Source organism: Eriocheir sinensis, chromosome 3 (assembly GCF_024679095.1).
Source record: "Eriocheir sinensis breed Jianghai 21 chromosome 3, ASM2467909v1, whole genome shotgun sequence".
Lineage (NCBI taxonomy): Eukaryota > Metazoa > Arthropoda > Malacostraca > Decapoda > Varunidae > Eriocheir > Eriocheir sinensis.
The window spans coordinates 6,401,712-6,429,082 of record NC_066511.1 but is presented as its reverse complement, the minus strand read 5'-3'; the positions used below and the strand labels follow the sequence as shown (position 1 = coordinate 6,429,082).

The 27,371-nt window shown below is 50.5% G+C and overlaps 2 protein-coding genes across 3 annotated transcripts in view; one reads left to right on the top strand and one right to left on the bottom strand.

Moving 5' to 3' along the window:
* The window catches only part of LOC127004003 (tubulin polyglutamylase complex subunit 2-like), an 87,838-nt gene that overhangs the window by 18,801 nt on the left and 41,666 nt on the right, over window positions 1-27,371 (bottom strand). The window contains exon 3 of one of the 2 annotated variants that reach the window (XM_050871169.1): window positions 20,055-20,199. The gene's annotated coding sequence lies outside the window, so the exon portion shown is untranslated. Of the gene's footprint in view, window positions 1-20,054; window positions 22,453-27,371 lie in introns of those variants that run through there. The other variant, XM_050871168.1, reaches the window with a different exon arrangement.
* The window catches only part of LOC127003996 (serine-rich adhesin for platelets-like), a 56,273-nt gene that overhangs the window by 5,896 nt on the left and 23,006 nt on the right, over window positions 1-27,371 (top strand). The gene's annotated exons all lie outside the window — the stretch shown is intronic.

The following is a 27,371-nucleotide window of genomic DNA, read 5'->3' as shown; positions in this document are numbered from 1 at the left end:
CCACCACCACCACCACCATCCATCTGATGCCCCCTGGATCAACTCCACCGTCAAGAGGCTCATCTCGCAGAGAAACAGGGCCCACAACACAGACCCAGCCCGCTACAGACAGCTCAGGAACAGTCATCAGGGAGATCAAAACCGCCAGAACAAACTATTATCCTGAAAAAATACACCATCTTAAACAGGACAACAACAGACAGTGGTATCACAAGGTCAGGTCTCTTTGTGGACTCGGCAAACATTCACCCTCCTTCACTTGCACTTCACATTTATCACCTGACCGGGCGACCGAGGAGATAAATACCCATTTCATGGGTATCTGTCAAAGCCTCCCAAAGCTTGATCTCACCGCCCTCCCCGCTTACCTACCATCCCCCTCCCCAGCCCCCTCCGTCCAGGAGGTTGACGTTTTCAATAAATTAAAGAAATTAAGGACGCACAGAGCTACCACGCCCACTGACCTCCCAATCAAAATCTATAAGGAATTTGCCCCTGAACTTGCCACCCCCATTTGCTCCATAATAAATGCTTCACTTGAACAAAACACTTGCCCTAGCGACAGGAAAACTTCCTTTGTCACTCCCATCCCCAAAATTTCCAGCCCACAGTTCCTTAATGACCTAAGGCCAATCGCCATCACGCCCATTCCCAGCCTCATTTGTGAAGATTTTATTTTTAACTGGGCTTATGATGATATTAGTAGCCTCATAAACATCCAACAATTTGGCAACATGAAGCACTCCTCCACCACTCATTGCCCGGTCAGCTTTCTAGATTTCTTACACAGCCACCTGGACAAACGAGACACCTCCCTTCCCCTTGCTTTTGTCGACTTCAGGAAAGCATTTGACCTTGTAGACCACACTGTTGTCATTACTAAGGCCATTGAGCTGGGGCTTCACCCTAATTTAATATCGTGGCTGACTGATTTCCTCACCGCTCGCCAGCAAATAGTTCGCTCCCAGGGCTCGGTCTCCACTCCTCTTGAGCTGACGTGTGGCGTCCCGCAAGGCACCAAAATGGGTCCGCTTTGCTTCTTGGTGCTCATTAACAACGCCCTCATGGACACACCGCATCGCTGGAAATATGTTGACGACAGCACCTTGGGCGTCCCCGTCAACAACAGGGATCCTGACTATGCACCTCTTCAAGCGTCGCTCGACAACCTTCAGGCATGGACGGTTGACAACAGTGCCACTATCAACCACACCAAGACCATGGTGATGCACGTTTGCACGTCCAAGAGAAATGTGGCACCTCCGCTGCTGTCTATTGGCTCACACCACCTCCAGGTCGTCCAGTCCACCAAACTACTAGGCATCACTGTGGACTACCAGCTCAACTGGAAGCTCCACGTCTCCAACACCGTCAGAGCAGCCTCCTACAAGCTGTACATGCTGCGTAGACTCAGGACGCTGGGGGCACCAGCTGCTGAGCTGTGCAGTATTTATTCATCATTCATATTGCCAAAGCTAATGTATGCCTCCCCGGCGTGGTCTTCGTCCCTTACCCTCACCCAACAACAGCAGCTTGAGAGGGTTCAAAAGAGAGCATTCAGGGTCATTTTAGGCCCTGACTACCGCACCTACGACAATGCCCTGGCCACCCTGAGTCTCCCGAGGCTCTCTGACAGGCACCAGGACGCCCTCAGAAATTCGGAATCTCCCTGCTTCACCATCCTCGCCATCGCCACCTTCTACCCCCCGACGCGCCTCCTCCCACCCGCTTCACCAGACACCACAACAAACTCAACCCCTTCAGAGCGCCGCGAACCGACCGTTACAAACGTAGCGCAGTGCCCGCGATGGTGTGGATGATAAACAATGCCCAGTGACAGTCATACCCAAAGGGCCGCGGTGGAGTTTAGCACCTCGCCGCTACCCCTCTAAGTGCCCCCTTCACACCACCCTCCCTCTCCCTTATGTCTCTATTTTTAGCTCTCCCAAACCACCCCCCACCCTCTCCCTCCATCTAGTGTAGCCTATTTACTATTAGTTTATTGTATTTTTAATTTGTATATGTTCAGCCTGACGGCTGCCTTACATTAATAAACTTATTATTATTATTATTATTATTATTATTATTATTACACAGCTGACGTGACTCATGGGTAATTAGCATCTCAGCGGCCCCCTTGATGATCAATAAACGATCGCTAAAAAAGATAAACAAAAAATCATCACCCATACGAGGCACATGTTGAACGTGACTGGCTGACACCTCATCTCTCACTGTGTGCGTGCGTGTGTGTGTGTGTGTGTGTGTGTGTGTGTGTGTGTGTGTGTGTGTGTGTGTGTGTGTGTGTGTGTGTATTTGATCTTTTTGTATGACCGTCTATTCGTCTCTCTGTTTTACGAGCCACCGCATTTGTCTGTCTGTCTATATGTCTGTATGCTTCTCTCTCTCTCTCTCTCTCTCTCTCTCTCTCTCTCTCTCTCTCTCTCTCGCTCCTCCTTCTTCTTTTTCTTCTTCTTCTTCTTTTTCTTCTCCTTATTATTCATCTACCATCTCTCTCTCTACATCTCCATTTATCGCCCATTCCCTCTCGCCCTTTTCTAACCAGCATTTCACAGTCACCCCTAAAGTTAACGCACCCATAATTTCCAAGTCTGTTATTCTATTTCTTCATATCCCTAATGCGGTTTTTTTTTCTTGAGTGAACTTCTTATCGCGCGGGACTAGATTTTTTCTGTTTGTTTTTGCTCATTCGTGGCCCTTGGGATTGCGAGGGTGGGAGGGAGAGAGGGAGGGGAGGGGAAGGGGGGGGAGGAAGAGGAGGAGGAGGACGGATTGAAGCAGGAAAGGCCGTGAGCGAAGATGGTTATGGAGAGGGTAAAAAATCTGGAAAGTCTGAGGGTCGCGACGAGATGTGGCAGTCGACTGAGGCGTGGGAGAGGAAGGAGGAGGAGACTGTGGAGGAGGAAGTGTTGGTGGTGATGGTGATGATGATGGTGGTGGTGGTGATGATGGTGGTGGTAGTGATGATGGTGGTGGTGGTGGAAAAGGTGAAAGAAGAAGAAGAAGAAGAAGAAGAAGAAGAAGAAGAAAAAGTAGAAGAAGAAGAAGAAGAAGAAAAAGAAGAAGAAGAAGAAGAAAAAGAAGAAGAAGGGGAAGAAAAAGAAGAAGAAGAAGAAATAAAAAAAATAAAAAAAGGGAAAATCACAAAATTGTTAAGACCACTTTAAAAACAACAACAAAGCAGCAGCAACAACAACAACAAAAACAATATTAACGGCTGTGATAACAACACGTCCAAAAAAGAACAATGACAATGAAATGACAAAACAAGCAAAAGAAAAGTGATTGGAGAGAGAGAGAGAGAGAAAAGCAAAGAAACGAAGGAGGACATAGGGAAAGAAAAATCGTAGGAGTTAAAGAAAGACATCAAGGAAGAGGAAGAGAAAGAAGACGAAGAAAAAGAAGAGGAAGAGGAAAAGGGGGTCGTTTGAGAGGAAGATAAAGAGAGCGCTCAACAAAAAGAGGCTGGTTAACACTCCCTTGTGATGGGCAGAAAAAGACGCGACGCTGGGATGCTCCGCTAACCCCATCACCGCGGGAACTTGATACGCACCTCAAACTAATTCTATTCATGCCACTCACGCACGAAATACAGCTCTGGAGGACTCGGGGTGGGGGGGAGTGAGGAGACTCGGAAGGTACAGGGGGCAGACGAAGAGCGGGAGGGATGGAATGGGGAGACTCTATAAGGGGTGGAGGGGGCAGATGAAGGGCGGGAGGGAAGGAATAGGGAGACTCTGATAGGTGGAGGGGACAGGCAATGGGCGGAATGGAAGGAATTGGGAGTCTTTAAAGGGTGGAGGTGGCAGACGAAGGGCGGAAGGAATGAAATGGGGAATGACTGATAGGTGGAGAGGGCAGACGAGGGACGGGAGGGATGGAATGGGGAGGCTCCTGGGGGTGGAGGCGGCAGACGAAAGGCGGGAGGGATGGAGGAGCGCGGGGAGACTCACGCGAGGGGCAGCGGCTGAATGTCAAAGAACAGTTACTCGAAACAATAGCCAGCAGAGGAGGAGGCGTGGAGAGGCCGCCGAGATGCAGGACACGTTAAGGGATGGAGGGGAAGAGAGGGAGAGAAGGAGAGGGAGTGGATCGTTCATTGGGGACACTGATGCCAGATGAGAGAGATGATGATAGATGAGAGTGACAGAGCTCTTTTATTTCTTTTTGTCCCTAAACGCCCACATCTCTTTCTCTTCATTCTTCTCATTTTATCCCTCTTCCTTATATTTCCTCTCTTCTTACTTTCCCTCTCTATCTCTTCCTCCTCTTCTCCTCCTCTTTTTTCCTCTCTTTTGCTAGTTATCTTTCGTCTCCTGAGGCCTCGGTGTCTTCAGGAGGGTGAGGGCGCCGTGCTCCCGCCTGGCCTCGTCGCCGCGTGTCGTAAGCTCTCCCTCAGGTTGTGGTGGTGAAGTTACTCCTCGCGTGTGCTCATGCTTGAAACACGATGCGATTTTCTCTTCTCATTTAACAATACTCAGTCACTGTGTGTGTGTGTGTGTGTGTGTGTGTGTGTGTGTGTGTGTGTGTGTGTGTGTTTGAGCGAGTGGCGTAAGATCATCTATTAGCCACTCACTGTGATAGGGCGGCGGCGGCGGGATCTCACAGTCACTCCAGGCAGGCACTCTCCCCCCCCCAGTCCCTCCCCGTCTGCCCCCCCTCCTCCTCCTCCACCGCCACGCTTCACCGCCCCCGCCCCAACCCTGCCCCCTCCACCCCGCCGGGCCCTCACTCACCCTGTGGCGGAGGGCATGGAGTTAAGGCCACCACCACCACCACCAGTATTACGAGTAGCAACATTCACTTCCACCACCACAACCACCACCACCAGCTCCCCCACCACTGGTATTAGTAGCACATTCACTTCCAATACTTCCATCACCACCACTACTACCAACACCACCACCACATCTCCTCACCACCATCAATATACACTACGACCTCATACAACGACCAGACACACACAATCATCATCATCATCATCATCAAAACAACAACAAAAACAACAATAAGACCACCACCACCCCCAACACCAACATCACCACCACCAACAACAACAATAGCAAGAACAACAACAGCAGTGACAATAATAACAATCAAAGCACTTATCACAGTCACCACCATGCACGACTCTCACCACCACTCATCACCACCACTTCACCTCCACCTGTCACCGCCACCAGTATAAAGACAGAGAGAGAGACGGAGCAGACAGATCAGTTCCTCCTCCGTGTATATACAGGTGAGTGTCGTGGAAGGGAAAGGTGACTAATGAGACAAATGGGGGAGGCACGTGAGCTAACAAAGGCGGGCAGGTAGTGGCAAACGTTTGGGCAGCACTAACTTACAAAGAAAACATTACCGCGGCAATTTGTCTGTTTCTAGCGGCAGTGGTGTCCCGAGAATGATGATAGGCGTTGACCAGGCTCTCTTCTTCTATCTCCCCCTTCCTCTCTCTCCCTCCACTCCACCCCCAGCTCTACCCACCACCACCCTTACAACCCGCACGGTCATCATCTCATCCCCCGGGGCAGGCGTGGGCGTGGGCGGGCAGGTTAGGGCTAGCGGCGGAGTGGCGCGGGAAGAGTAAGCATCCGTCTTCGTGGGTTCCTTACCGTGCCCAGCCCACACCCGCCGCCCACGCCCCCTTCCATGAAACAGCACAACGTCCGGCTCGCCACATCGCCGATATTGTTTGTCGCCAGGGTTCTTGTGGCGAGGGAGGGAGTATGTGACGTCCGCCTGGCCTTGTAGCCGCCCTGTTGCCGCCCTACCGCGAGTCCCAAGAGCGGTTCGTGGAGCTGAGGGCGGCGTCGTGAGGGAAGACGGGTGGAGGCGGAAAGGCAGAGGACGGGAGAGGAAGGGAGAGGGGGGGGGGACGAGGGAAGGGAAGGGGAATGGGTAAGATGAAGCGGGGTTGATGAGGTAAGTCTTTTCAAGAGGAATACCAAAGCGCCGTCAAAAGAACCACTCACTCCGCCCTCCTCCCCCCTCCCTCCTCTCCCCTTGCCCCCCCCCCCCTCCCTGCTTTTGATGGGAGCTTCGGCACAATACTGCGCAGCCCAACACGAAAATGGCAAAGAAGACGGCTCGTTTCTGGGTGTGACGTGTTGCGACGACGAATTAGTATCTCCCTGAGACTTGAACAGGACAATAGCGGGTTATCTTAGCGCGGCGGCGGCGGCAAGGTTGCGGTGGTGGTGGTGGTGGTGGTGGTGGAGGAACCCGGACGACCCTGGTGGCAAGCAGCCAAACACAACAACACAGAATCCTGCGTTGAATCAAAAACCGAGGTAGACTAAATGTAAGATCTTGCCTGTACTCTTTCCGCTCCTCCATGCTCCCTCCCTCCCCCTCCGAACCCCCCAGGCACCCTCAAGCGTCAGCCTCTCCCTCCCTTCACTCCCCCCCTTCACGTATGCACACCCTTCCTCTCCCTCCCTCACTCCCCCCCTTCACGTATGCACACCCTTCCTCTCTCCCTCCCTTCACCCCAGCACATCGTCCTCAATCTTTACCCCCCCCTCCCCCGTTAACGACAGCACACACCCTCCCCTTAACATTTTTTCCCTTCACACCATTGCCCCTTCCCCTCAGTCTACTCCCCATCACGGCTCACCGTGCCTCCTCCCCCATCCCCCCATTCCACCACCCCTCCCCTCCACTTTGCATCCCCTCCACTCTCCTCTCCCTTCACACCATTAACTCTTCGCCTAACCTTCCCCCTCCCCTTCACTTTGCAGCTCTTCCACTCTCCTCTCCCTTCATGCCATCACCTCTTCCCCTAACCTTCCTCCCTCCCTTCACTTTTCACCCCTTCCATTCTCCACTCCCATCACACCATCGCCTCTTCCTCTCCCCTTCACTGCACCCCTCTCCACTCTCTTTTCCCTCCACGCCAGAACCTCTTCCCATCACCTTCCTCATCCCCTTCACCCTGCCGCCCTTCACATTGCTCCCTTCCACCTCCCCTCCTTCGTCAACCCCCCTCGTCCTCCCTATCTTCCCCACCCCAGGCCAACGCGGCGCCGCAAGACAGACTCAAGTAACTGCTCTGCACCTTCAAGGATGTACCAACAAAGACATTTATATACGATTAAGTTCCCTCATATTTTCTCGCTAATTACGCCTAATTATCATAGCGACTCTTATCTGAATAATTATGCACAGGTTATTAAACACAGTGACCCTTGTTTCTTGAAGCGGGTGGTGGCAGCTGTGATGGTGGCGGTAGGGATGGTGGTGGTGGTGGTGGCCGTGGTAGTAGCGGAAGAGAATGAAAAGAAGGAGGAGGAAATGTAATTACAAATATAACTGTAAAGTATTTAACCAGTGACTATAATCTCTGGGAGCGTTCACCACCTCTCTAAATTAACAGTAAATCACGGATCCAAGAGGGTCGTGTGAGCCTCTGAGGGGAACAAAAAAAAAACAAAAAAAGAGATCCAATGTTTTCTTGCGGGTTTGTGGTGGCGCGAGCTGCTGCCCTTACGTCTAGAAAAGGAAAATTACTTGGGAAACTCACTAATACTTTTCTTGTGTGTACGTGTGTGTGTGTGTGTGTGTGTGTGTGTGTGTGTGTGTGTGTGTGTGTGTGTGTGTGTGTGTGTGTGTGTGTGTGTGTGTGTGTGTGTGTGTGTTATAAAGAACGAGAACTCAGGCTGGATTGGAAGAGGAGAAAGGGCACACACTATGAATGGAATGGTGAAAATGTAGTTGAAATACCGCTGAGGAAGGAGAACGAAACAGCAGCAGCGGAGAGAGTGTGTGGAGAAGCTGAACGGAAAGATTTTTTTTCGTATATCTTGTTTGCCTTCTTTCTGTCACATCACCATCGCACCTCACATCACCGCTACACCATCTCGTACTGCACCTATACCCCCAAACACACCCATCTACATGCACACACGATAACACACATCACCATCACTATAATATACGCTCTCACTCACTCACTCACGCACGCATCACCATATCCATCTTACCACCTAACGTATACCCTCCACCCCCACAACCCCGTCCACCACAACGCCCACTCTCCTACATCCGCTTCAGAACCCTTCCCAGTACCCGCCACACCCATGTTCCTCAACCTCCCCGCCGCAGTGCCAAGGTTCTCTCGACCCCTCGTTGCCTTGTGCGGTACAGTATTAGGGATAAGCCACTCCCGCCACGCCACGCCTCGCCGGCAACCTTTACTGTACTCCCGCCGCCGCCACCACCCACTGACCTACCACGTACATACCAAGGGGGCAGGACCTTGACGAGGAAAGGTTGCACACACACACACACACACACACACACACACACACACACACACACACACACACACACACACACACACACACACACACATGTACAGTTTTGTTTTTGCCGGGTTAGATGAAATTCTGGTCCCATGAAATCCATATAAGTTCGGATGCCGGTGTTCAAGCCTTTCCGTGATGCTAATGCCAAGTTTCTGAGCCTCTATGTGTGTGTGTGTGTGTGTGTGTGTGTGTGTGTGTGTGTGTGTGTGTGTGTGTGTTAAAAATTATGGCTTAACTCCTAGCTTGCGTAACTATACCGCCCATAAAGTATACCAGAGTCAGAGCATTACAACACTACATAATGATGCGTCCCTGTACCCCAAGCACCACACCCTCTCCTCCACACATATGGCTAAATCACCACCATTTTTCACGGCACTACCACGTCCCTTCACTACGTATGCCTCGCCACACCACACAACACCATAGCCCAAACTCTCCACCAGACCATACCACTCCTCCACACCACATCACTTCATACACGCCATCATACCCTCCCCCCCCCCCCAATCCACCACCACCATACGCACAAGCACATTCCACTCCCCCGCCGAAGCAAGCCACTTAGTCAATCATTCATCCATTCATCCACTGACTATTATCACCACCAAATCTATACTTGGCTACTTATACTTGGCTGCCCTTTTCACCCACCACCACCCTCACCAACCCTCACCACCACCACCACTACCAGCATCAACAACAACAGCCTGCTACACCCACATCCACAGTACCTTCCTTTTTCCTCTTTACGTTTCTCTTTTTCTCTCGTACTCACAAATTCGCAAGAGGAACTTTGCCGAGGTTTGAGGTGAGACTCCATGACCGATGACCCCCAACTCTCCTCCGTCCCTCCTCAATCTCTCCCTCTCTCACCATCTCCCTCCCTCCCTCCCTCCACTCTCCCTCCACTCCACTCTCTCCACTCCCTCCCATGCCTGGCGGCCTCACTCAAGTATGTGGGTCGTAGAGGAACATAATACCGCAATGACTTGAATCCATCTCTCTCTCTCTCTCTCTCTCTCTCTCTCTCTCTCTCTCTCTCTCTCTCTCTCTCTCTCTCTCTCTCTCTCTCTCTCTCTCTCTCTCTCTCTCTCTCTCTCTCTCTCTCTCTCTCTCTCTCTCTCTCTCTCTCTCTCTCTCTCTCTCTCTCTCTCTCTCTCACACACACACACACACACACACACACACACACACACAGGGGCTTCATCCAGACTGTTCGCACACCACTCCGCCGAGCGTTGAGGGGGGGGGGGGGGGGGTGTGGCAAGGAGGAAGGAGGAAACACCACCGACACACTGACTGACTTCATTAAGGTAATTACGGCGCGACGAGACCTGTTACCCGAGACGTGCGAGGCGACAACCATAAGAATCCAGACTAAATGGAGGAAACGGTTAAAAAAGGGGGTGGGTCTCTCTCTCTCTCTCTCTCTCTCTCTCTCTCTCTCTCTGAACCCCTTTGGACTTTTCAGGTTTATCTATCTGTCTATCTATCTATCTATCTATCTACCTATCTATCTATTTGTCTGCCTATTTCTCTGATGCCCTGTTCCCTCTGAAAGCTCAGCTTGAGGTAGTGGCAATGGCAGAGGAGTCTCAAGTTCCCCCTGGTCATACACATCCCCTCCCACGGAACCACCTCTCAAGTTGTGTGTGTGTGTGTGTGTGTGTGTGTGTGTGTGTGTGTGTAAACCATATGTCATACCTGGACACCTGAGCTCTGTGGGTCATATCGTCACTTGAACGCGAAGGAACACTTTACAGCTAACAAGGTCCAGTCTGTGGACACCTGTATGAAGGCGGAATGGATAGATTTAAAGAAAAATATGCACAAAATTTGTAATGTTTTATCGTTATATTCTTGATAACATAAGCAGAGACAAAAATTCTCCGAGCTAAACAACTGGGTCTGAACTCGCAAACTCTATCATAAGACTTTCAGAAAGAAAAGATGCAAGAAGTAAGAGAGAGAGGATAATATCTGCGTGGTGTTACGGGGTCAGGCCGAGGCGACACACCACAGACAACTTACTCAAGGATGATGCCAACCCTGAGTGTATGAAAGTTAAGAGTGGTAAGGCACCTTTAATGGCTTCATGAATTGTGCTTCGCTACCTTCAGTTATGCCTTCACGGGGCGCGTCATGTCAGTGACTGCACGCTTCTCTCCTCTGCATGACTGGGCTATCTGTTGTGAAGCCGCTCGCCGTCCAGCACTCTTAGGCGCCCGACAATGGCGCTTTGTCACTGATATTCTTGTTAAAGACAAAGTCATTTTTGAGGGTGCGCTGCATCAATCACTTTCCTGAGATGATCAAAGAGATCTCCAGGCGAAAGGTGTAGTACATTGCTCCCCAGCCCCGCCTGCCGCAGCCTGCCAGAGTTCCGTGCCCGAGCGTCGGTCACTGAACTGTCCTAAGCTGTAACCTTCGCCTGCCGTCTGCCATCTGCTGTGCTGGACTTGCCTGGAGTTGGCGCACCAGATTAATCGGAGATGCAGCTGCTCCGTTGGCATAAAGGAAACAATAGAATAGTTTCGGCAAGATACTCGACCTCACTTTCATGACCTTCCCTACAGAAGGTTAGCTTTGGTCCGTCCCCGAGTTCCCAGGCAAATCGGTGATGATGGTGGGGGTGATGATGGTGTTGGGGATGGTGGGGGTGGGGGTGGTGTTGCGTGGAGAGGACACAGGCAAGGTAACCACACGGCGGGAGGAGGCGGAAATGCGTGGTTAAGCTGAGAGAATTTACTACTCTTCCTGTAGTTATCTTGTCTCCTGCGAACCGTCAACCGGCAGTCACCCCCTCGGCTACTACCCCCCCTCCCCCGGCAACTACTGCCCCCCCTAGCTACTACCGCTCCCCCACGGCTACTACTGCCACCCCCCCCCACGGCTACTATTGCCCCCCCCCCCCGTGCTACTACCGCCCCCCCCCCCACGGATACTAGCGCCCCCCCACGGCTACTACCTCCCTCACCACTGTTACCACCAGCGAGTACAGGACACCTCCCCCTCTGGGCTCCTTTCTCCTATGGACGTTTCTCTCCTGAACTCATTCCTCCGGGGCATTTTTCTCTCCTTGAAACTTCCCTTTCAAGAAATTTCCCCAAACCCTTACCACCATTTATTGTTTATCAACTAACCCCGACCGAGTAATGTCCCTTACGTCACCCTTGTGATGGATACAAAAAAATTTTGGCATTGCTTCATTATCCTAAAACAGCGCTGTCAATTATGTCCAGATCAATGGTCCAGATACAGGGAGGGAGATGTCCACAGGTAAGAAGAATGTCTAGAGGGAAATATGACCAGCCTCCACCACCACCCTCTCCTAAACAAGACATCTCACGCAGCCCTTCCTGGCCACATTCACATGCCGTGGGCGCCGTTTACTTTCTATAGGGCCGCTCGGCAGAGGCACACACGCGGCGCGGCCAGACCAGACTCCCAAGGTGGTGGTGGAGAGAGATCCGAAGCGCACGAGACTGACAGCGGGAGAGAGTGAAGGCAACCATGAAGCTTTCTCGTGTAGGGCTTCCGTGCGCCTCCCCCTCCTTCTCTCCCTCTCCTTGTTATGGCTGTTATTGCTGCTGGACATGCACCGAAGAGGGCGGTTGTAATTTCATAGTGTTATCCATCTGCCTGTGTATTTGTCTGTCTGTCCGTTATTTAAGGGGCTATTACACTGGGCAAATTTCCGTGGATCTTCAGTCAAACCACGATTTCCGCTGGCGTGGTTCTCATATTTCCGTGGTTTTCTGACGTGTCCGCGATCTTCCAAAGCTACGGTAGCTTTCACTGAAGGACGACGGTATTACTCACCATCTTCATCAGCAGCAATAACAACAAACAATTGAGAACCACGCTAGCGGAAATCGTGGTTTGACTGAAGATCCACGGAAAATTTGCCCAGTGTACTAGCCCCTTTATGCCACCAAAGAGACATGAAACAGGTGAACTTCCCAACAGACTAACTTGTTGTAGCAAATAGTCCGCACTCTGTAACAAAAAGTGAAGAGTAATTTTATATAACCTGCCAGATCTTTTTTCTCTCTCCCTCTCGACTCATGATCCTGTCCACTGACTTCCTGCTTGACTTTTATGGAAATAATATACTGCGACAAGAACACTGGTGGGCAGGACACATCATCACTGTTGCCAGACTAAAGTGTAGTAAAAGTTGACTCACCACTGCGAATTAAAACGATTGCTTTTTTTTTTTGCGTTCGTCACCTGTTTGGGACGGTGATAGTGAGGCGGCTAAAAAGTCAATCAAGAACACGACCCTGCTGCCTTTGGAACTGTTCTTCATCACCATTATATATACTTTCTCTCTCTCTCTCTCTCTCTCTCTCTCTCTCTCTCTCTCTCTCTCTCTCTCTCTCTCTCTCTCTCTCTCTCTCTCTCTCTCTCTCTCTCTCTCTCTCTCTCTCTCTCTCTCTCTCTCTCTCTCTCTCTCTCTCTCTCTCTCTCTCTCTCTCTCTCTCTCTCTCTCACACACACACACACACACACACACACACACACACACACACACACACACACGCCAGCAGTGCCGCGCCTGGCCATTCAACACAGACAAGACCAAACTAACGGGAACCACCCCCGACAGGCTGCGGCAACCGGACTCAGCTGTAAAGTAGCAGAGAGATGTTTCGCCCCCCAGCCTCTCTCTCTCTCTCTCTCTCTCTCTCTCTCTCTCTCTTGATGGAGGTAAAGTGACTCGTGAATGTCATTTTCTTTGGACACATCACCGTCATCGTCCGAGCACTCATGTCTGACTCAGCCTCTGCGGGTCGGGGTGTGGTCGGTGGGTGGGGGCAGTCTAAGCATGTTCACAGTTCGTTCTGGGTGACTATAACTTCGCCTCTTCGCTTCCCTGCCTTGGCCGTGGCACGCTATAGCAAAGTGGCTGATAGAAGACGCCCCCTAGCTGGCTACAGTTGTATCTCGCTAATTTTTCAGTTACTTAGCTTGTGTATCTCGACGGTTCGTTGTGGGTGACTTGTACTTCGCCTCGTCGCTTCCCTGCCCTAACTGTGGCACGCTATGGTCAGGTGAGCGAGTTTAGATGGCATTGCCCACTTTTTTAATTCCTTTCTGTCTCTGTTACTGTTGGCATTTTAACTTTATTTCCTCTCCTTAAAGAGTCTTCTATAGTAAGGGAACTGAATATAGACATCACTATCCACTGCAACTTAGCAATGGACCTCCCTTTCAAGAACTACTTAGTGTGGTTCGGGCTATGTAGCGGTGTTCCCTGTGTTGACTGTTCATGGCGATGTGGTGAAGGTTGTGGTGGAGTCTGCGGTGTTAAGTTGCACGCAGACGATGCCTTGTGGAGTGGGTTGCAGCGGTGTTGTCTGCCGTGACGCCGCAGCGATGCAACAAAATGCACCGCTCTGTACATGGGAGAGTGTGGGAGTGGCGTACAGTGCAGTGCCGGGAGGTGGTGATGGGTGTGGCGGGTGAGGCGACCTGAACGTGTGTGGTTTGGCCAGATAACACCCGGGACGAGGCGGGCGGAGCAGGACAGGAGGTCGCGGGCTCGGGGTTACTGAATGTGGGGAGAGGAAGGAAATGCCAGCGATAGTCTGATGTCACGGGCAAGAGACGTGTGTTCAAAGAGGTGATGTGTGTGTGTGTGTGTGTGTGTGACGGCGGTAGTGGTCCAGCAGCGTCGTAACCCAACAGCTGACCGCCTCATCCCTGCCGTTGCCCAAGGACGTCATAACTCAGGCCATCCAAGCCAGCCCGGCCTGACCCTTGGCTGAGCCGCCTCCCACTCGAGCACCAACACCCACTAGTCATCCCCCGCCAGCCTGAACTAAGGAAGGAGTGGCTAGGCTTAGATATGGAAATTCACCTACTTTTCTGCGGGGGGGGGGGGGGGGAGGGGGGGGGGGTTGCAGTGCACGAAGGTTGGTGTATATGCTGTAGGACGATGGAGTCAATGAAGCGTGGCAGACGAGGCTGTGCGGGGGCAGAGAAGGAGATTATTAGACCGTATACAGTTTAATTAAGGTGCAGCGGCAGACCTCTTTATTATACGGAAACACCCTTCTCGAGGTTAATTAAGGTGTTCCGGTTTGACTTAGAAGGATGGCTATGGCTTGAAAGTCGCGGAAGGGAAGCATGGCTGATAGTCCACTTATTAGGGAATACACGAAAGCTATAAGAGCTCTCGTAAGTTATGTGTAAGGTTTTGAAAGGATCTAACAAAGTGCTGAGAGAGGACCCAACCAACTCTGTCACATGATAAGCCTGTTGCATAATGTACCCTTGAGCGGACATAATCTCGTTTACGTTGGTCGGCTTCCAGTACAAGTCCAGCTCATTCAGATATGTGGGGCAGCGGGAAAGATTATCAGGATCAGCGACGCGACCATGCAGCTACGAGGACGATGGACATGTTGGGCTTCCTGACCTCTAGGCGTGGGTAGTGGGGCTTGTTCGACCTTCACGTAAGTGGTGCTCACGGTTATTGACTTCGTGGTGGCTTAGGAACATTTTGGGCCCCGGCAGTATACACAGTGGCCACACAAACTTGTACTTCCACCAAATATTGCCGGTATTTGTATGCCAGGAAAAAGTTCAGTGATATATATAATTTCGACCGACAAACTTCCATCACGTCGAAAAACAGTGTGTAAAGCTTATTCCACCATCCCCCCTTTGCTATAGTTTTGAATCGTACATAATAATAGAAGAATCTATGAGTGAATTAAGCATTTCTCATGTCGTAGCTATTTCTGAAGCAACCTCCTAGTGTACCACACTATAAAATGGAAGAGAGCTCACCGCCACAGTATTTGCGGAGTGAATTGCCATCAGATCAATGACACAATGGCAATGTCTATGGAAAACTGCGTTCTAATGACGGCTAATCCCCCAGTGAACACTACAGGAGCCCGATTATTATCAGAGTTGATGGGCACGATAAACATATTACGGTGGAGGTGATCTTCCCTCCTGAGTTCGATTAGATTTTCGATGCAGGCGTAGCGCGATGAGGCAGCCGATGCCCACAGGTTCTAAACGCCTGTCGGTCCTCTTTTTCTGTGTGTGTGTGTGTGTGACTACTCATTATCATGCATGTGATCATTACTCCCTGAGGTCAGGCCCCGTTCTCGTCCTGCACCGCCAGCCGGCTGTGGAGCCCCAGGTACAGCCTGTCGGGGTACAACGGTACCGCGCCGCCGCTGGGAGCGTGGATACCGTTCACCGACACTGGGACAACTTTTTTTCAACACAAGAGGTTCATTTGTGTTTGATGAGACTACAGTTCAGAGACAAAGGAACTAATGTGTGAGGGAAGAGTCTGCTACGGCGAACAGCCATGCAGAAGACAACGGTAGGAGGAGGAAGGGGGGAAGGTGGCGGCCTCAGCAGGTGGCCGCGAAAGGCTTGGTAGCTGAGGGGGAACGCTATGCAAACAGCCTCGCCCCATAACCGCACAGCCGGACGGAGACTGCCGCTCTGCTCTCCCCCGAGGGTCGAGCTAACGCAAGGCTTCACCAGCGGCGCTGTGCCGTGGTCAGTGCAGCTTCATTTAGCGTAGTAGTAGTAGCAGTAGTAATAATAATAATAATAATAATAATAATAATAATAATAATAATAATAATAATAATAATAATAATAATAATAATAATAATAATAATAATAATAATAATAATAATAATAATAATAATAATAATAATAATAATAATATCATTAAAATTATAATACGTAAACAAAAGAAAACAACAGCATCATGGACCCGTCCGCCCATGGAGGTACGTCCGCCCATGATGCTAAGCCTCCAGGGACTTAGGAGTACCCCGGAGGATCAGCCCCACGCGACAAAGGCGACATCCCGGAAAGGATACGATGACTCCTGAGCACGCCGGGCTTAGCGGACAACAAAGGGTCCTGCAGCAGCTGACTCCTAATGGCCTCAAGTCGGACGGCGGCAATTAAATATCAACAGTCCAACAATCCTCACATTTGTCATCGCCACACACTCGTCAGCCCAGCCAGCCCACCTCCCTCTAAGTCTAAGGTCTAAGCCCACCCCTAGGCCCTCGGTGTTTTTCAAGGTGCCTGAGTAATCACGCAGGCCAAGGTGACCGCTGGGACCTATTACACGTCTGAATATCTCTTGAATTATTACAATGAGAGATAAAAAAAGCATCACTGGGACCTTTTACAAGTATAAATATCTCCCGAATGATTACAAAAAAAGATAAAAAAAGAACCACTGGGATCTATTACATGTCTGAATATCTCACGACTGATTACAAAGAAAAAAAACGTCAATGGGGCCTATCACGTGTCCGAACCTCTACCGAATGATTAAACAATGAAAGGAGAACCAATACCAGGGTCATGTATACATCCCTGAACATCTCATCAATAATTAAAAAGGAGACACGTCACTGGGATCCATTACATACTTGAACGTCTCTCGGATAATCACGCAGTTGGGGTAAACATCTCTTGGGTCTGTTGAATACATGAATCTCTAACAATGGTCGGCCTTGATCTCTCACTCCAGCCGACACTCCACCATGCACCGTCTGTTTGTTGTCGAAAAGCTTCCACATGTCATTGATGTTCCCGAAATCTAGTCCCTCAAGGTTTATAATACTGCAGGCATGAGTGTCTACAGAAGTACATGCTATACAGACCATCAAGGCATAACATCCTGACAGGGTACAGGAACCTCTAAAAAGCAAGAAATATATGTGCATAAAGAAAATAAATAAATCAACGCAGTACATCCAGCCATTACACAGATTCTCCCAATTAAGTTCACGTTGGCTAATAAACTCATCATGGTCTATAGAAAAAAAATAGCTCCTCACTCCCGGCTGTGCATCACGGTTGTGGCGTTCGAAGAGAACCAGAGTGAGGGGGTTCCCCGGGCGCTAAGTTCCCTCTGATGGAGGACAGACAACCGGATCAGGGAATGGAATGTATGAGTCCTCACTCCGATCAGTATCAGCGACTGTAATAACCATATTGTAATGGGGTAACGGTTTCTAGTTGTTATCCCATCATCATCATCATTATTATTATTATTATTATTATTATTATTATTATTATTATTATTATTATTATTATTATTATTATTAGTAGTAGTAGTAGTAGTAGTAGTAGTAGTAGTAGTAGTAGTAGTAGTAGTAGTAGTAGTAGTAGTAGTAGTAGTAGTAGTAGTAGTAGTAGTAGTAGTAGTAGTAGTAGTAGTAGTAGTAGTTGTTGTTGTTCTTGTTGTTGTTGTTGTTGTTGTTGTAATCATATTGGCTATTAACCATGGCGAGTAAAACTGTTTGGAGTGCTTTAAGGCCGAGGAAGTGGCCGCACTATAGCTGATTAAAGACCAGTGGAGGGGCAGCGTAGTCACCCTACCTGCCAACCCTCGTGCAGCGCCACAAGAATCCCGTCCGCCTTGGAACGCAGGAAGCATAAATGTCGAACCCAGCATGTTGGCACGCCAGGCAGCTCCCCTTACCCCCGGACTCCCCCAGAGCCTCACTAGTTGCTAAGTCTCGATCAATGGCTACACAACAAGGACGGGCTTAGCGGCATGAACGTTAAGGAAGATAAAGGGACAGGCGGCAGAGCGGTGGTGGGACAGCGGCGAGAGCGGCGGTAAGAAAGTTATCCACACTAACATGTCGCTCAACATTTACGGCCCCACCGAGAAAAATCACTTGCATAAGCCCGCTGTTTGCCCCCATCACCCTCACCTCCCCAGTGCCCACCGTATAGACCCGGCCCATACCCCAACACACGCTCTCTGCAGCACTGAGTCACATGGTCGTATAAGGCAAGTTTTGTCGCCACGGACTTAAACGGCGGGAACACTAGTGTTTTGCTGCGGCTAATCACCGGCGCCTCAAGGCCAGAGGAGCCGTTGTTGGTCAGGGCAGGAAGGGTCGCAGAAGATGCTCTGTGATGCGACTGACCAGTGCAGGTAAAAGGTTAGGTGTGGAAGGCCATTTTGCTTTCTCCCGCTGAGATTGTTTCCAGCGAGACCTGAAGTTTCGCTCGTGATTGGCCAGTAACTGTGCAGCAACGGGGTCACGACCCTGGCGTGGGAAGGTGGAGGGCGTGGAGCCACGGAGGCGAGTTGGAGTGGGAGGAAGGGGAAGCGGAGGCTCTGGGAGGGGAGGCGCCTTTGGGGGGAGAGGGGTTGTGGAGGCGTGAATGTGTGGAGAACGAGGGGCACGGCAGGGAGGAGGCGTATGCAAAAAGGCTGGCAGCGTGTGGGGGGTTAGTAGCGGAAGGAGCCATGAGCTAGGAAATATAGGTTAGGGTGGGTGAACAATGGGTGGAAGAGACGCGCCTCCACACGACCCACGACCCAAGGCGGCGAGCTCACTCAGGCAAGACCTCCTCCTCTCTTTCCTCCTCCTCTTCTTTCTCTTCCTCCATCTCCTCTTATTTTCCTCTCTATCCCCTCCTATCGCAGATTGAAAGGAACGACGGCCAGTGAGTTACGCCTAACAACACACACACACACACACACACACACACACACACACACACACACACACACACACACACACATACACACACACACTACCGTCATCGTGAGGTCGTATCACTTTCCTTTGGTTGTCATTGCCTGTGTAATAACAATACCGTCACTTCTGTCTCTATACTCGAAGTCATGCCGCCGCCCTCCTCCGCGCCTCCAGCCTCAGGTCAGGCCTTGAGGCTGGCCGAGGCTCTTGCACCATTGGACACGCTTTGTTTTGCACGCTGTCTTAGTCCCAGTGCGAGTCTTAACTATCTGAAGGACTCCGAATAAAGCGATTTTGATGGCGGAACGGTTCTGTACTCTTAGAAAAATAAAAGAGGGACATATCCAAGAGAGGCTCCCGACAGCTTTTCGTTTCCTTTTTCCTACTCCTTCTTTGGCACTCCCTTCATGCTGCTGTTTCTTTTTTTCTTCTGCCCTTACTGCCTCCTGTTCTCTTCCTCCCTCCATTTACAAGCAGAGGTGAATACAAGGTTGCTCTGCTTTCCTCTTCTCACTGCTAATTTGTCTCTCTCTCTCTCTCTCTCTCTCTCTCTCTCTCTCTCTCTCTCTCTCTCTCTCTCTCTCTCTCTCTCTCTCTCTCTCTCTCTCTCTCTCTCTCTCTCTCTCTCTCTCTCTCTCTCTCTCTCTCTCTCTCTCTCTCTCTCTCTCTCTCTCTCTGACACACACACACACACACACACACACACACACACACATACACACGTTATTGTTAAACACGAAGAAAAGGAGAAAAAAACGCTCACGAAGAAACGCCCTCACCCTAAACCTGTTCTCTTAATGATGCGTTTCCAGTTTTCTTTATAAAGTTTTGGTCTCCCTTGATTGTAAACTAAGGGAATGGCTGCCCAGCGACACACAGCGTGACCAGACGACCGCCCGGTGTGTATTGCGTCCTCATCGTCGCTCGCGGAGGAAAAATGGTGACGGGTGAGTGGGTGGCGGAGGCGGCAGCTGCGGTTTAGTGGGGCGAGGCGAGTTTTTGAGTGGAAGTCACTGGGTGTGATGGTAGTGGTGAGAGCAGCGGTGATGGTGAGAAGCAGAGGCGTTGGGGGGGGATGGGGGAGGATTGGTATTATAGCTGATGAGAGCGGCGGTGCTTGTGTCATGGTGGTGAGAAGCAGAAGTGGTAAGTGTTGGGGGTAAGGTCAGTGCACGCCGGGTGATGGTGAGGTTGTCAGATGCACACTTACCCGGTCATTGTGGGCGAGGCAGACGAGCGAGTCCTAGCGTCAGGTGGCAAAGGGAAGGAAGTGTCACTGTGCCCTTGGGTGCTGCTTACTTGGGTGATCCGGTGAGCCCACTCAACACGAACAGGGTCCCGGTGACCGCTGAACACTATAAAGAGGCGATAAAGAATGTAGGATAAAAGAGGGATCAGAGGAAGGGTGCAGAGGTGTTAGGTTCCATTCGTGAGAAGGTAACCCAAGGTCGTCCCTCCCGACCCTCCCAGCCCCAACTCCGGCCAGCACCGGACACCCAGCCCTCCGGGACGGCCCAGCCCTCTGCACTGTGAACCCAGGAGCACGTGGATACCGTTCGTGCCGGGGGACAGGAGAGTGAGGAAGGGATCAGTGTGTCGGCTTGGCTAGGCAGCGGCGTTTCATCCCACACGACAGATAAAACAAAGTAGCAAAAGAGTGCCTCCTTAGTGGCCCTTGAACGACCCTCGCGCCCCCCCCGTGTTCCGACCACAACAGCACCACCCCGAGGTGATCTTGCGGTGGTATTCAGCACCGGCAAACTCTTTACCAGAAAATTATCGTCACATGCAAGCTTGGCGTTAAATCAGCGAGGGCAGGCACTGGCCGAGACGGGGAGTCAAGGTAACGCTAAAAAAAAAGCCACTTAAATTTATTTCCTGGCTTCATGCGGCTGCTCCTTGGGAGGAAATGCCGCAACCCGCTTGCCGCGGCCATTGCACGGGTTATGATAATGACGCGGCGGCGCTGCACAAGCTTTTTCAAAATAGATTTGACTAGCGTGAAGCATGGACCGTAGTATTGGCAACAAGGTGTGTGTGTGTGTGTGTGTGTGTGTGTGTGTGTGTGTGTGTGTGTGTGTGTGTGTGTGTGTGTGTGTGTGTGTGTGTGTGTGTGTGTGTGTGTGTGTGTGTGTGTGTGTGTGTGTGTGTGTGTGTGTGTGTGTGTGTGTGTGTGTGTGTGTGTGTGTGTGTATGAGACGGTCTGATCTGGTCTGATTACTAGGTGAACTCGTGATCGCCAGTCAGTACCCTCCTGACGAGAGCGTTAGAGCTCGTTAGCCGATCTATGGGCCAAGCTGGGGCCGCACACACCACACACACCCCTCTCCTTTGCTTAAGGGGCACATTAAACAGAAATAAATCGTCCTGAACAAGATGCGTACCTCAGTCTGGTGGAATGGCAGGCTGATCACTTATCCATAGACCATGCAATAGACTCGCAATCGCCAGCCAGTACCCTCTCCGAATGACCGAGCTCATACGTGACGGATCTCTGGGTACAGCTGAAAACTCACACCCACACATATCCGGGAGGCGGGACATAGCCCCCGACTGACACCCGGTGCCTAGTCACTGCAGGGTGAGCAGGGGCCACAGATTAAAGGAGACTGCCCATCCGACTTAACTCCGCCAGGGAATCGAACCCAGGACCTCTCGCTTGTGAGGTGAGTGCGCTAACCACTCCACTATGGAGCTCCTGTGTGTGTGTGTGTGTGTGTGTGTGTGTGTGTGTGTGTTTTCCGGGTCGTCACGGGCTGAGCTCACACCAGCTCAAGGCTAAGCTCCGGGCCTCACTGGTCCCCGTGCCCTGCAGCAGCCATCTCTCGTCGCCGCCTCCTTCAAAATCTGGAACATTTGCTCCCTCCTCTTCATCAGCCAAATGTTCCATACACTACTGTTAAAGTTAAATTCAATATTTTCTCAAAGATTAAGACTTTGGATCCGCTAATGAATTACGACACTCTTTAATCTATGAACTCTGGGAAGCAACACCTGAGTACTCGGATCAAGGCTGAGAGAATAAAGGACTTCCTCCCTCCAGTGTAACAGGAGCACCGACGCCGTCCGCCGCCTCGCCCCGAGGGACGCCAGACTGTTCTCACACTTCTTCATTGGAATGTTCCCAAGAGTCGACAAGACCCTTGCAAAATAATTATGTTTGAGTATGAGAACAAAGTATGAGATATAAATGCCTGAAGGCAGGATAACTGATACTGATTGATTAATGGAATATTACTCTTCCACTCATGGAACGGACTTATCTGTAAATCTCAAATCGGTCTCTGTTCGTGTAATGGAAATATATAATCAACTACATACGTATCTAAGAGCAAGGTTGTGTTTGGAAATTCATGCTGATAAAATGAAATAAAGGAAGGAGATAGATGTTCATTGCGTAATCTTGCTAAAATATTTTAGAGCCGTTCAACTGTTGTGAAAGGGGACTGACTGCTCAAGGAAAGTTAATTGGAGTTATTTGGTAAGACAAGACGAGTTGTATAGTCGGCAGTCCATAGTTTAACAAATAAAAATAATTCGGGAGATTTTCCGTGTGTGGATATGTATTTGATCGGCCCAATAATTCTCAAGAGTCAGACTCTCCGTCATTTCAAACCCGGACATTTCAGAGTGTCCCTGCATATCCAGCCCCGCCCCGCCCCGCCCCGCCAGGCGCCACACACTCGCCCCGCAGCTTCTGTTCCCACACCTCTTACCTGTCCGCGACTTCCTTTCGGGATATCTCTTTCCCTTGAATGGAATGTGACCGCTGCAAGGCTGTAATCTCAATCTCAGCGCAGCGCCCCCATTTCGTCCCCCTGGCTATCACACACACACACACACACACACACACACACACACACACACACACACACACACACACACACACACAGGAACACCAAGTTTCCACTTTGCTCCTGCTCCTGCTCCTGTCCTGGGCACCAGCTACGGGTAGTAGCTGGTGCCCAGGACAGGAGCCTTCAAATGATTAACAAACGTGCAAGCTTCGATACTTTACGATGAAAACATTTCATGAAAAAACGACGAGTCAAACAAGTAGTCAACACGCCCTCCGGCTAATGCTCAAGTGACTCGCTTTCAGGCCTTCATGTCAGCCTCTTTCGCCTCTAAGCCTTGCCATGCTTGAAGTGGGTGGCATCGTTTCACACTTCGATTGACTGTTACTGATGATATCTGACCAAAACCACAGACTCTGGCATAAGTGGAGTGTTTTTTTTACAAATTGGTGACATCTATTATGCAGAGTAAACTTTCTACTGATTAATTTCAAAGGACAAGGCCATCGCCTCCAGTGATCCAACATTCGTCCCGGAATGAGCACTGCGTGAGGGCGTTGAGCTACAGATATAATATGCCATGTGTTACAGGCGTGTCCCTATTAGCCACCGCTTCCTGTCCAGAGAGGCAAAGTGGATGACATGGTGCTCGTTGCTCAACACGAATAAACCACAACAGCTGTAGCATCCACGAACAACACCATTGTACATACTCCAGTCATAAACCGACGTCGAAAACGGGCAAAGGTGAAGTTTAGAAGTACTCTGTGCCAAGTCTATTGGCACAACGGAGAACGAAGGTGGCCTCGGCCCCTTGACACCTCCGCCAGCCACTCATGAAACAGGCTCCTTCGTGACTACTGCCCCGTAACACGCCTATGCTGCAGCGACTCCCAACAGTTCATCACAGCACTGTGACAGCAGCTGCCGCCTTTGCACCTGTCACAACTATCTGCGCTTTTCCTCACACTGAAACAAAAACGGAGCGTCATCGGTGGCCGTTGAACGTTGAGGAGAGTTCAAAAAATGTTGACCGAATGATGATGCAACTAAGGATAACGAAAAAGGTGTGCGGGCACTTTAGAAAGGAAGGAAAACGAGGGTCGGCAGGTGACTGAGGAATACACACTCAGCGGGGAAGTGAAACGGGACAGCGGGTTTGAGGAGCTGTGTGTCACCCACGCCGGTGGGCCTTGACTCCCCCGCTGCAGCTTTCCACAGATGGCACTTGCTTGGGGCCGGCGGGATACGGGCCGAGTAACAGCGCCAACATTCAAACGCTATCTACACGCTCCGGGAAGCACTGCATCTGTTCTGCCAAGACGTGTGTGTGTGTGTGTGTGTGTGTGTGTGTGTGTGTGTGTGTGTGTGTGTGTGTGTGTGTGTATACATGTGTTACACAGTGGTTTTCCTATTAATTCTTCCGACACCCCACGACATCACCCCCCCCCCCCCCGGTCCCCGTCCTTCTTAGCTCACCAGTCTCTCCTTTCTTCCTGCGAAACCCGTCTTCCTTTCCCTCCTGTCCCTCCCCTCGCCCTATCTTTGCCTGCCCTCCTCTCCTCCTCCTCCTCCTCCTCCTCCTCCTCCTCAGTGGGCGGAGACAGCTCAACGGCGCCGCCACGCCCACGCCACCACACACACTACACCCATGCCGAGCCTCAGCCACCACCACGGCAGCCTCCACCACTCCACCACGAGTACCTGACCGTCACCTCGGCAAACCATCACCCGCCCACCTCGCCCTGTGACCGTCATCAAGCACAGACACAAACAAGTACAACTGTCGGCTTATCGCTCTCGTAAGCCTCAGTGTGTTCGCCATATGGACAAGACAATGGGGCTGAGTGGTGGGGCTGAGGAGTGGGGCTGGGAAGGGGGCTGGGTAGTGGAGGGTTACCAATTTACCTGCCCCCGCCGCGCCTCCCACACACCTGCTGTCATCCTGCGGGAGGAAAGACGCGCGGCCGTGTACACCTTACTTGTCCCTGATGCTCGATTGCCGTTTTGGTTAACACGCAATGATGGTGATGGTGTTAATCGTAGAAATGGCAGAAGTAGTAATAATAGTAGTAGTAGTAGTAGTAGTAGTAGTAGTAGTAGTAATAGTAGTAGTAGGGGGCATCTGATCATAATCAAATGTAAAGACGAGCAGAAGAATAGGAAATAATCGGTGTTTATGCTGATTGCGCTCTTATGAAAATGAAAATATACGTAACACACACACACACACACACACACACACACACACACACACACACACATACGGGTTTCCCCTCCTGGCCCACCGTCCCTCAGACTCCACCCTTGTGAGGAGAGGTGAGGGCCGAGAGGTCAAACCTTCACCCCTTCTCCCGCCACCTCTCCCCCGACAGGCTTAGTTTGCCGCGGGAAGGTCAGCCCGGCAGGAGTTCAGAAAAGGTTACAACTCATAACAACAGCTGGCCGAGAGAAGAGCACAGGCCCCCTCCCTTATGAGCTACGAACGGAGATTTCCTACATGAGTGGCCATCATAAGCGAAGTAGTGTTCAGTAAAGTTCCTTCTTGGTTCCTTCCTCCAGGATTTCGGGTCGCGTTGTGTCACTTTCCCCCTTCACCATCTCTATAACGGGCTGTGTGAGGTGCTTGTGTGTGTTGCGTCATACTTCCTTCTTCTCACCTTTTCAGCACACACACACACACACACACACACACCTATACAGTGCAGAGGAGATGCCCTTTCGCCGTAACCTATATACAGATGACCGAGTTCCAACAATTATTGCCATTTCATACTGCGGCCTATATTAATTTAAGGGAGTGGCCCATCAAACTGTCCTTGACTTGCGCCAGAGTGCACTGCTACAGGGGGGATTTGTTCCATTCCCTCACACTACCACTTGTGCACAGAAGCAAGGGTTGGGGCGATTGCATTTGTTGTCCCTCCCTGTTCATGCTTCACCCTGGCTTCATCCACATCCAGCGTTGCCAGATTATCGTATTCACCACATTGTATTTATTACTTTTAAGCCTCAAACTCTCGTACCTACACAAGTAACGATAGAAAATTGAAGTTAGCGTTAAAACTCCTATTTATTGATGTTTGTTTGTTTGTTTTTGCTATAGTTAGTGGACCATTAGTAACTTCGCCTTTTCGTATTGTTAGAATAGAGCATACAGTTCATGTCCAAAACCAAACAGCACTGAGTAATTACCAAACCGATTATTCATTACCAAAACTGGTCTAATTTGGCCTGTTTTTGGCATCCCGTTGTTGTATAATTGAACAGTGGAGCATTGTTTGTCTTGCTACCCTGCCCCTGGTGCTTGCGGGTGCTCCCTTTACAAGAAATCCCTAAAGGTAGGTTTGATGGCCGGCATACACTTAAAAACTCTGGTATCGACGGGTTTTCTTATAAATAGTTAGTTTTCCCCAGTCTTTTCAAGTGGGACTTCACGCATGTACCAACCAAGAGAGCACCAAGTCATCCATAATACGATGAATATATTTAAATCTTCCACATAACTTTACCTTACCTTACTATCTTCCCCAAGTTATGAGGGTTTCTGAAACGAGATCTTACCAGGCTGTCTTACGTTTATGGTATGATCAGATTTTTCCATTGTGGGAGAACTGCGAGACCCAGGCACTTGGCATCCCGTTAGCCTCACCCGCCGCCTTGTATGTTGCGGCCGCTCATGAACGAACGTGAAAATATCTGATGCTTTGTTCTCTTTCACTTTCACTCCACACGTTTCGAATTTAATACTTTTCAACGTTATTCTTGTTGTTGATCCTGTGTTATGGATGTGGTGTTTGTTTACCTTATCCAGAACAGCTGAGAGGGAGGAGGGGGGAGAGGGAGGGGCATGAGAAGAAAGCTAGTGATGAAAGAAGAGCGAATAATCCCACGGCTGTGTTACAAGAGGGCGCTGCTTACCGTGACAGAGACGCGAACTCATCATTGCAGAAACGAACCGGACACATTAACATGGAACTATCGCCTCCCCCCTCCCCCACCCCACCCCTGCCACGCCTGAGAGAAACTGACCAAGATACTAGTTACTAGAGCATCGACAGACAGGACGGACGGAGGGAATGTTGACGGTCAGGAGGGTAAAGAGGTTATTACACTGGGCAAATTTTCCGTGGATCTTCAGTCAAACCACGATTTCCGCTGGCGTGGTTTTCATATTTCCGTGATTTTCTGACGTGTCCAAGATCTTCCAAAGCTACGGTAGATTTCACCAAAGGACGGCGGTATTACTAACCATCATCAGCAGCAGCAATAACAAGAAACAAATGAGAACCACGCTAGCGGAAAGCGTGGTTTGACTGTAGATCCACGGAAAATTTGCCCAGTGTAATAGCCCCTTAAAGTGAATCGACTTAAAAGGAATGAATGGGGGAAATAGAAGAAAGGGCACCAGTCCAAAGGGGTAAACACTGCAGGATTAAGTGGCCATGTCGAGGCTTTGTATGGGTCAGTCAGTCAGTCTGTCCTCACTACCACTACCGGGGACCGATCATATTCCCTTCTGCACATTACCCTCCCCTGGGTGGATGGGAGAAACAGAAAAAAGGGCACCTGTCCAAAGGGGTAAACACTGTGGTCATGCTGAGGCCCTGTATGGATCAATCAGTTTTTCCTCACTACCAATATACCAATCATATCCCCTCTGCACATTACCCTTCCCCTGACATTTACCCCCTGACAGATGAATCCCTTCATGGACATATTTCCCTCTG